Genomic DNA, 10,743 nt, shown 5'->3' with positions numbered 1-10,743 from the left:
TTAAACTATTTTAAAAAAAATTAAATAAAATTATGAAATCCCCGAACTATACAAAAGAAAAAACAAAAGGTGGGGGAAAAGGTAGAAAAAAAAGGAAACTCAAGCATGAGAGTCTCCGCTCTGCGACAGAAAGAGAAAGAGACAGACAGACCAGCATTTTACCTGGTCTTTTTTTTTTTCTTTTTTTATGTTGTTCCATTAACCTAACAAAGCAGCATTGTAAGATTTAGTGTAAATATCTGCTGTATGCTTTCATGTACTCAGATATGGGATAATGCTGTTTGTTTTAATTTTGTTGGACAAACACCATCTGATTTGGTTCTTATGAATTTCACTGAATGTATTTCAATGGAACGTTTTTGAATGACTCCCAATCTAAAAGAATGAAGTTTACTCCCGTTTGCATGAATAGTTTCCATTGTTCTTTTTCAATGTCACTTGTCTCATATTTTAGGATTAATGAACAAGTAAATAGTTAATAATAAAGATCCGTAATTGCTGTATATGAGATTCGCTGTTACACATTGTTCTGTGTACAAATATAGATAAGCTATTCTATTTAATAGGTCTCAGTCCTTCAGTGGGTCTGAAGTCAGCCGGTTTCTTGTTGTCCAAGAAAGATGGAGTTGTTTTTGAATAGTTCTGATAAACCAGAAAGAAATCCAACTTCTTTTAGTGCACTGCATTTAAGCTTAGCATTGATTGGTCTGGAGAAGTTGATGGATCGGGAATTTTCTTGCCCATGTAACCCTGGGTTTAACATGGTGCTGATCAGCTTCATCTTTCTTGGACCTGCTTTTCTGGCTCTGACTATGATGATGTTCATGCAAAGACCCTGCAGACGTTCATCCTCTCGTTGTGCTGGGACATTTGTATTTAGTTTGATTCCATCTGCATTGTGGATGTTTCTGTTGCTGTTTGAGGGTGAATATGTTGCGTGTGGCATGGCACACTGGGAAGGAGATTACGTCTTGAATGAAGAGCTCCAGATTAAATGGTGCAAACCCACTGGAATAAGGGACGGCAAACTGAATGGAACAGAACTGCTGGATCTGACCTAAAAAATCATTTTCTACTCAAGAGTGAGTCTACTGTACTTTTTTTTTTAAATATCAATTTTATATAAAAAGCATATTTTATTAGGGCTGGTAAGCAATTACAATTTTTAATCTAACTAATTACATGATGTGGTGATTAATTTGGATTAATTGCACATCAAATTTGGAGAAATTACTCTGAAAAGATCATTTAAAGTCATTGTGTAAAGCAACGGGCATTCCAAAGTAAGTTCAGCAAGAACTATTTTGTTTGATAAAATATTTTACATATACTCTGCCGTACCATGTGAGTAAATGATGACAAAATTGTCATTTTTGGTTGGGTGAAATGGATGAAAATATGAAATTATTTCTTTAATGAAATGACCCTGTAAATAATAAACTTAAACTGCCAGTAGTTGTTGGTAAATGTCTTAATGATTAAGTCATCGAGTCATTTATTCATTCGATTCGTTCAAATGGCTTATTCATTCAGGAGTGAAGTAAAGGGCTCTTTATGAATGGTTCATTGAATCATTAGGCTTGTTCGACTTGAAGCGGATCATCATCATCTGACCGATCGGTGTGTGACATCAAAGTACCGCAAGAGCTTAGAGAGCAGATGCACTTATAGCCTACTTCTCGTGTGATATTTCTTAACTATGTGATGTAAATATGAGACACAATCTCAAATGGGCGTTTTGCCCCATATCTTGAATTGTAGGGATATTTTCTAGGCTCCATCATGCAGTAAGTTGTTGTCCTTCCTCATATTAGTCATCAATCGACTGTATTAAATGGCAGATGATCCACATAGGTCTGGGGCGGGGCAAGTGCGTCAAATGTGTTAATAATTTTAACTCGTTATTTTTCTCCATAATTGATTAATCTGTTTAATGTGTTAAATTACCAGCCCTAATATTTAGATATAATTTTTATCATCTTTGTATGAGTGTGTGTTTGTGTTCTATTAGTTTTCAGCTTTAGTTCTGCTCACATTCCTCACCGTTGTTGTCATTGCTGCTGTGAGCTTTTGGGATTGTAGAACAAGATGTCTGGAGCATCAGGAAAAGCGGGATAAACCAGCACGGTTTCCAGAGTCATCCATCTACGGTTCAGAGGTTGAACTACAGCGAGCTGCTTGAGCTCATCAGGGTGATCTGCTTACAAATCCACCTAGATTAAGACTTTTACAGGGAACTACTTGAATCATGGGTCATTTCTATGGTGACGTCTTCTGATTTGAAAAACGATCTGGATTTACTGCATTGCATGGTGTAATATGTGTTAAATTGAATTCGACCTTCTAGCTGTGTTAAATGTAAAATGCATGATAATACTGTGGATGTGAAATATAATAATTAAAAACAATGTAAACTCAAAGGTTGTATTAAAATATATAATGTCTTAATGTAACCCACAAAGGAATTTGACTCACTCAGAAAAATTGTTACTTTCTAAGTGGTTTAAAATGCTGTTTGATTTATTGAATTCTTTTAAACTTGGCTTAAAATCTATTTGTATCATATGCCTGTAGTAAGAGTAAAATTAAAGTGAAACTATAATCTTTAACAGCAATGAATGTAATGCATTTGTACTTGGAAAAAAAAAAAGTAAATCAATTTAACCTCTTCTTGCATTTTAACTCAACAAGTTTAAAAAGTGGAAACAACTTGGAAAAACTTTGACAAATCTATAACACACACACACACACACACACACACAAAACATCACACAAAACGGTTAACCATCTCAAAGAAGCAATAAACTTATCAAAAATGCAAATCCATTTCAGCTTTTTTCATAAGAGCATGAATTCTCACGCTGTCTATTCAAATGTACAATGATTCTCAAAATACTCGCTCCTGTTGTATTTAGACAGGAATCTGAAGCCTGTTATTGCACAATGTGATGTTTATACCTGTTTGCCTCTCCCTTGATTCTGAATACTCAAATTAGTAATAGTAATTGAGATTGATGGAATCGACTGGCCAATCGCAAATACCCGAATAGTGAAAGTAAAAATGTTGGGGGAAAAAAAGAAAAAAAAAGAACAAACAACACTTACCTGTTTGCGTCACTATTATCACCTGTATGAATAAGTTTAAAACACTCTTTTACTCTGCTATTGTATTACCTGTACTCAATGTTAAATGATTCTTATTCTTTTCATTGAAAACCTGCGGAAGAAACAACAGACATATAAGAAAGGAACAGCCGAAATGGCTTGAGACAGAATTCCTGCAGCTTTGGAGATTGATTGTCCATTGATTGATGTCCAGTTCTCATGCCCATGCAAAGTTAAGTGGAATGCACTTATTTCAGGTTTTCTCTTCATTGTACCCACATTCTTTGCTTTATTTTAGTTTTTTATTACTTTGCTAAATTGTCTTGATTTGCTGTTGTGTTCCTTATTATTGTCTTTCTTTATTCTTTTCCTTCTTTTTAAGGGTATAGGTTATAGCCTGGCATTTGTCTTCTGCATTATAGCAATTATTATTGTGAGTGCTAACGACTGCAACAGAGGTCACAATTAAGCCTACTTGCAGAAGTATAAATCCAGAAAGTGAAGGTGAGGAACGACATGATCGTGACTTACTCAAGAAACAAAGTGAACAACGTGAGATGGGCAAGCTTCAAGCTGATGGCTCGCAACCAAGCCAAGTTGTAGAAATAGAAGAAAAAGTTTAATAGATCGATTCCAGATCGTCCAGATCATATGTTGTGTTTACATTGTCCTATATTTTCTATTTCTGAAAGTGCATGTATTTTCTAATTTACATTCCATTTGTCATTTCATCAATATTTGCATTTGCTTTAAGGGAAATGTAATGTTTATGACTTAATGCAGTTTCATTAGTCACAGTATTGTAGTAATTTTTCATTCTGATACAGTAAGCTTACATAATGTGCCTTTGAATCACAGTGAAAAGATACAGCTTTCTTTTTTCTTTCTTTTCATTCAGGGATGTTTAAATAAGACTACAACATGTAAACACAGTTTTGAATGAAACTAAATGTATAAGTGTCATAGGCTATGTAAATCTGGCATAAAAATAAAATAAAATAATTCTTTCTACTTGAAGGTTTTATTTGTATGTATTTTGCATGCAAGTGATGTCGAGTTGTGATAATGGCCTTTTGGTGTCTGCTAAATTGCATTTTGGTGCTTGCCCTTAAAAAATGTAAAACCTATATAAATTTAAGAGCCAGCTGGAGAAAAGAAGTGCTGTTTTCACCTCTTTTCCATTGAGCCTTTGGTTATTTGGATTAGAGGCATTAAATGACATTACATGTTCATGCCCATGTGGAAGCCTATGGCATGAAGAACTACCAAGTATTTCACTGTACCTCCATGTTTTGCTTTTATTTTAATGTTCCTCCTAACAAGACCATTAAAAAACACCAGTATCTATTGTTTTTCTAGGCTCTTTTTGTAGCAGTGGAACGTTACAAGTCGAACCATCATGATACGGACATCTCAGATCGGTGCATGAGGCCTTACATGAATACAGGCAATTCACCCCCAATCCAGAAGGGGGTGCAACTATTTACAGTAGCATTGTCTTTCACAGATGGCAAGTTATGCTCTGCTCATTGTCTTCAGCATTATAACAGTTATGGCTGTGACTGTGTGTGCGGATTTGGAGAAAAGAGCTGCTGCAGAAACACAGATTCAGAGCAGGAAAGTTTGAAGCAGGGGATGGAAAAATGGGGATGGTGTGCCAAAATCATTGCTCTAATTGTGAATACAGACAATGAGACATTAGTTTTCAAATGACCAAATTTAATGCAATTGCTTTGTTTTTAACATTAGCATTCTTACACATCAGGAATAGATAATTACATTTAAAGCATTTCATCTAAATGAACAGCAAAGCATAGCGATCAGATTTATTGCGAAGCTAATTGATGTCCTTTTGCTTGGGCCACATTGTCTTTTTTCAGAACAGATTTGTCTTGCAAATAAGCCATTCAAAATGCATTTATCGAAATGTTGCTTCATTTGTAGAAACCTCGATACAAATTTCTAATCTCAGAGTGAAACAGACTAGCTCTGATCTAGCATAATAATCTCTAATTGCTAAAATGACACATTCACAGTTTTCCAATCCTAAACTTTATGTTTTCAAACTTTTATTAAGCTTATAGCGTACTCAATTTAAGTTTGTCATACAGCAAAAAGTTTTTATTAGCAACAACTGCAGGTGTAGGATATATTCATGATCATTTATATTCATTTCAGTAGAGCTTCAAAGTTTACGCTGCAGATTTCAAGAACTTTGATAACAAAGTGAATAAATGAATCCTCTGATCCACACGTCTTGTAGGTTTTTTTATCTACGCTCGTGTCACCTGCGAGTAATCTAGCTGGTAATCCAGTGAAAGAGTTGTCCCACTCAAGTCCCCAGGAGTTCTTCACAAACTTTTGTGAGTATTTAAAGGCAGCAGGGGGCACTGAAAGTTCCTGTCAAACTAAATCCCACTCACACTCCAGCCGGTGAACAGAAACATAAAAACCCCTCTCAGAACCTAAAAGATTAGAAACGCAGTTTAAGATCCTTAAAACTGATTATATGCAGATATCTGTCTGCTGCGCAAGTGAGTTTTAGCAAGAATTAGAAAAGTTAGTAGCCTAACATTCAAGGAACACTCCAGTTTTTTTTTTAAATAGACAAATTTTCCAACTCTCCTAGAGTTAAGCAGTTGAGTTTTAGCATTTTCAAATCCATTAAGCTAATCTCCGGGTCTGGCGGTTAAAATGAAATTTTTGTTGGGGAAACTTTGTGTTTGTCCATGCCGTTTCGTAATTCTTTCAGATCACGCCACAACGAACAAAGACATATCATTTGCCTGAATAGCAAAATAACTCTTGCGTACAGTTTCCGTTTAATAAGTCATTTTAAAAGATTCACAAAACCTCTCACTTGCTCGTAGCTATTTTAATTAGTTTTACTAAGTGAATCATTCAGAGCCGTTAATTTTACATCGCCTCACTGAACCAAGTCAGTTTTCAGTTATGCCAACAGTAAACTGACCCTTTTTCCTCAAACTTTCTTCTAATAATTCATTTGCATGAAAAAAGTGATTTCTCCATCAGTTCTGTTTCAGCTTTGAGTGTGTCTAGTTTTGAATGACCTTCACTGGAGAAAAATGTTCTTTGCATCAAAGTCATAGTTACTAACAACTGCGCCACCAGCACACACCTAACTAAACCAAATATTGACCACTAATCTATTATTGAACTATTTACTAATTTGTTTCCTCAATTTACTAAAACGTGCACACGATTACTATTGCGTTCGCTCGATTTGCTAAATCGTGCGCATGATTTAGCAAATCAAGGGAACGAATTAGTAAATCGTGCGCACAATTTATAAAATCAAGGGAACGAATTAGTAAATCGTGCGCACAATTTATAAATCGAGTGAACGCAATAGTAAATCGAGGGAACGCTATAGTAATCGTGTCCACGTTTTAGTACATTGAGGGAACGAATTAGTAAATCGTACACAAGATTTAGCCTTATATTTTTTCCTGTGTGTCATGTGCGGGACTCCGTAGACAGATTCCCACCATTTTGAAACTGTATTTCAAAAGTAATTACAGTGCAGGAATCACAGTGTGTCATTTGGCTGCCAGTCACTTGTAATTAACCGAGAGCAGAAGCAGCGAAAAAAAAAAAACCTCTTTCTTTTCCCCTCAAACACACTTAATTTTCTTCACTGTAATTATTGTTTAGAAACAGTCTTTGATTAGATTAGAACGGGGACACTTCACCTTATGTTTGAACTAATTAGGATATAGTTACATGGGGAAAAAATTTAAATGTTAAATGTGAAAATGTGGTGCTCTAAATGGTAACTCATCATAAATGTTTCAGACCTAATCAAAAACTATGACTATTTCTCATAATGAACTTTTATATCTCACAATGTACTTTATTTCCCATATGTGTGCATCGATGACATTTTCATCATGGATATATTTGCCCATTATCATAACAGTTAGAATCTCTAAAATGAACAATGCTAACGATTTTACTGTGTAGTGATCCTAGAACTTTTTCAAGACCTAAGGTCTTATCTGCAAGAGCACCTGGTCCAGAGATGAACAGTGTGCAGTGTTCTTTATTTATTTATGTATCATAGGTGTGCACAGATATTACATTTTATGAGTCTATCACCCTTTGACAGCGAGATACAGATCAATGAAGTAAATCTGCCCAGGTCAGTCCAGTCCAAACCAACTCTAAGGATATTTTATGGCACCTTGAGGTTGCGACCTCATATGATTTTGCTTTGAATATTCATTAATTTAACTGATTCGTTCAAAAACACCGATTCATTCAGAGCTGTGTTTATGAGTGAGTCATTAAATCATCAATTTCATTGATTCGTTCAAACACGGCGATTCGTTCAAACACAGCGATTCGTTCAAGAATGAAACAACAAAGTTTGTGCTTGACGGTTCTGCTGTGGTTTTTTGCGTTGGGATTGCAACAATGGCAGATTCTCACATGTTGCAAATTTATGATATAATATTTTATTTACCATTTTATTTATATTTTTGCCTTATCTCGCAAAAGTTTAAACCTAATTCTTGAAACTTGGAGTTGTTTTTTGCCTTCTTAAAATGAATCCCTTCTTGTTTTTTTCCTAATTTGTAAGATCTCTTCAGATAATGTTCATTGTTTTTGCAATTTTGCTAAATGTAAGTAAATGTATCTTGCATTATGTATATATATAATGCTATATATTTCTTGTACAGACCGCAGCTCTCCTTATCACGATGCTGTAATCCCCACAGTGAAAATTGTATTGACTTTCAACAAACCAACAACCAGACAGACCCCTGCATCAACCCCCCTCTCTCTTATTCTGTTTCTCGGCACCAGTCCATATCTTACATGCAGTGTCACAACTGATCTTGCCTTCAGACAGTCCACCTCCATGTCTATTTGATCCATTTTCTCAATGAAGAGAAAGGATATTTCTTGTAGCACTGGATTTATCCATTGCAATGACCAAAACACTACCATAGTGTTCTGTGATGAAATCACTGTACCATGGTACCACATTTTTTGTGATGGCATCTTAAATCATAGAAATTCTATTTAACATTTATAAGAATACCATTAACCTTTTGATAGAGGAGGATGATTAATTAAATTGTGAGCACATGGTTGTATAAAACAGGTCCATCCTGATCTGCATCCTGATGATGTTTAATTAATGATAAATCACATATGGTGGGCACTCGTGTGGAGAAGAACTCCTGCGGTCTACAGTAACGAACTTCAGAACGTCCTGCTGCTCGCTCTGTGAATGATGTGGGCCCGTAAAACCACTTTGAAAACACTCATTATAGTGTTCCCCAGACACCTCTGAGACAGAGGAAATGTACTGCAACATTAGTGGCTTTTAGTGTTGGCTTTGTAAAACTGGGATCTCTGGCTACATATAGCTGTTCAAATTTTATATTGTTTTTATTATAATAGATAATTCAATTATCTGCTTTTTTTTTTTTTGTAATGTTCATTTTGTAAAAATGAAATGAGCTGTTTGGACTCTCATTCTGACGGTACCCATTCACTGCAGAGGATACATTGGTGAGCGAGTGATGAAATGTTACATTTCTCCAAATCTGTTTTGCGATGGACAAACTGACTCACCTATCTTTAATGACTTGAGAGTGAGTACATTTTCATTTAGGGGTGAATTATCCTTTTAAGAAAGTAAATGTGGGATATTTAGTTTTGAGTGTAATCTAAAAAATACTAACAAATAACAAAGCATTAAAAGTCCTTTTAAAAAAGTCGATAAGCACCACTTGTACAAGTCATTGAACGACTGATAGTCAGTAGCGACTCACCTTCTCTCTTTGTTTTTTTTTTCTCATCGTAAACAGCACTGGTGACATCTGGAACAGGTTTCACCCCCGTAGCCTATGATTCCCTGGGGGGGGGGGGGGGGTGTTAGGATCAAAGCATCAGGATGATTGTGAAGTTACTTGAAGCGGTCAGGGGAAAGCTCTAGGAGAGGACGAGCTATCAGAGACCTTCCTGAGCTTGATAATGTTCAGACACTTATGCCTTTGCTGGCTTGGCCTGAAAACATTTACAGTCACAGCTTTACAGAGGGAATATTTTGGGGGGTTGGGTAGACTGTGGTTGGACATGGTGCGTACATATTGTTTTATACATCATACAAAATCCTATCTATCTATCTATCTATCTATCTATCTATCTATCTATCTATCTACAGACCCGATTCCAAAAAAGTTGGGACACTGTACAAATTGTGAGTAAAAAGGAATGGAATAATTTACAAATCTCATAAACTTATATTTTATTCACAATACAATATAGATAACATATCAAATGTTGAAAGTGAGACATTTTGAAATGTCACGCCAAATATTGACTCATTTTGGATTTCATGAGAGCTACACATTCCAAAAAGGTTGGGACAGGTAGCAATAAAGTTACATACTGTATAGTAAATGTACATATAAGGAACAGCTGGAGGACCAATTTGCAACTTATTAGGTCAATTGGCAACATGATTGGATATAAAAAGAGCCTTTCAGAGTGGCAGTGTCTCTCAGAAGTCAAGATGGGCAGAGGATCACCAATTCCCCCAATGCTGCCGCGAAAAATAGTGGAGTAATATCAGAAAGGAATTTCTCAGAAAAAAATTGCAAAGAGTTTGAAGTTATCATCATCTAAAGTGCATAATATCATCCAAAGTTTCAGAGAATCTGGAACAATCTCTGTGCGTAAGGGTCAAGGCCGGAAAACCATACTGGATGCCTGTGATCTTCAGCCCTTAGACAGCACTGCATCACACACAGGAATGCTACTGTAATGGAAATCACAACATGGGCTCAGGAATACTTCCAGAAAACATTGTCTGTGAACACAATCCACCGTGCCATTCGCTGTTGCCGGCTAAAACTCTATAGGTCAAAAAAGAAGCCATATCTAAACATGATCCAGAAGCGCAGACGTTTTCTCTGGACCAAGGCTCATTTAAAATGGACTGTGGCAAAGTGGCAAAATCTATCATCTCACTAAAGTCAAATAAGTTCAATAGTAATGTTTAAATATTTATTTATTCATATAGTAAAAATGAATTTCAAACGAATTATAACGAGGTTACAATTATTTTCTGTAACTAAACTCATCGTTGGTAAATTTTCCTAAAATATGACTTTGTTAACAGAATTAACTTTTTCAAATAAAATCTTAGCAAATAATGCCCCCCCCCCCATTCAATTATAAATGGTACCACGAAAATGCACAGTTTTAGAGTTTTATCTGCAAGAGTTCAAAATAAGGTTTGATTATGAACACAAATCATACATTAGTAATCATCTTCTGAGAAATGTTCTGATATAACAGTAAATATATTAGCACAGCAAGAGCTGCAGTAGATCATTTTCCTCTCCATTTTGATGTTACCAGCGTGTCGATTGAAACAGGACTACGCTTTGACAGATTTGGGCCTGAACATACAGATTAACAGTTTATGAGTTACCAAATACTCCCTTAAACGACACAACGCTCAGTGTGTCATGGAGATTTGAGACGGCCCGGCTTGTTACCTGCTGGTTTGACACTCAACCCCCTGTGAAGTTTGTTTATAAGCGTTGGAGCAAAGAAAGCAAGACTGGTGCTTGTCAACACAACAGCCACAAAAGC

The sequence above is a fragment of the Carassius carassius genome, chromosome 48 (assembly GCF_963082965.1).
Source record: "Carassius carassius chromosome 48, fCarCar2.1, whole genome shotgun sequence".
In the NCBI taxonomy this organism is placed as follows: Eukaryota; Metazoa; Chordata; class Actinopteri; order Cypriniformes; family Cyprinidae; genus Carassius; species Carassius carassius.
Note: the sequence above shows the minus strand (reverse complement) of the source record.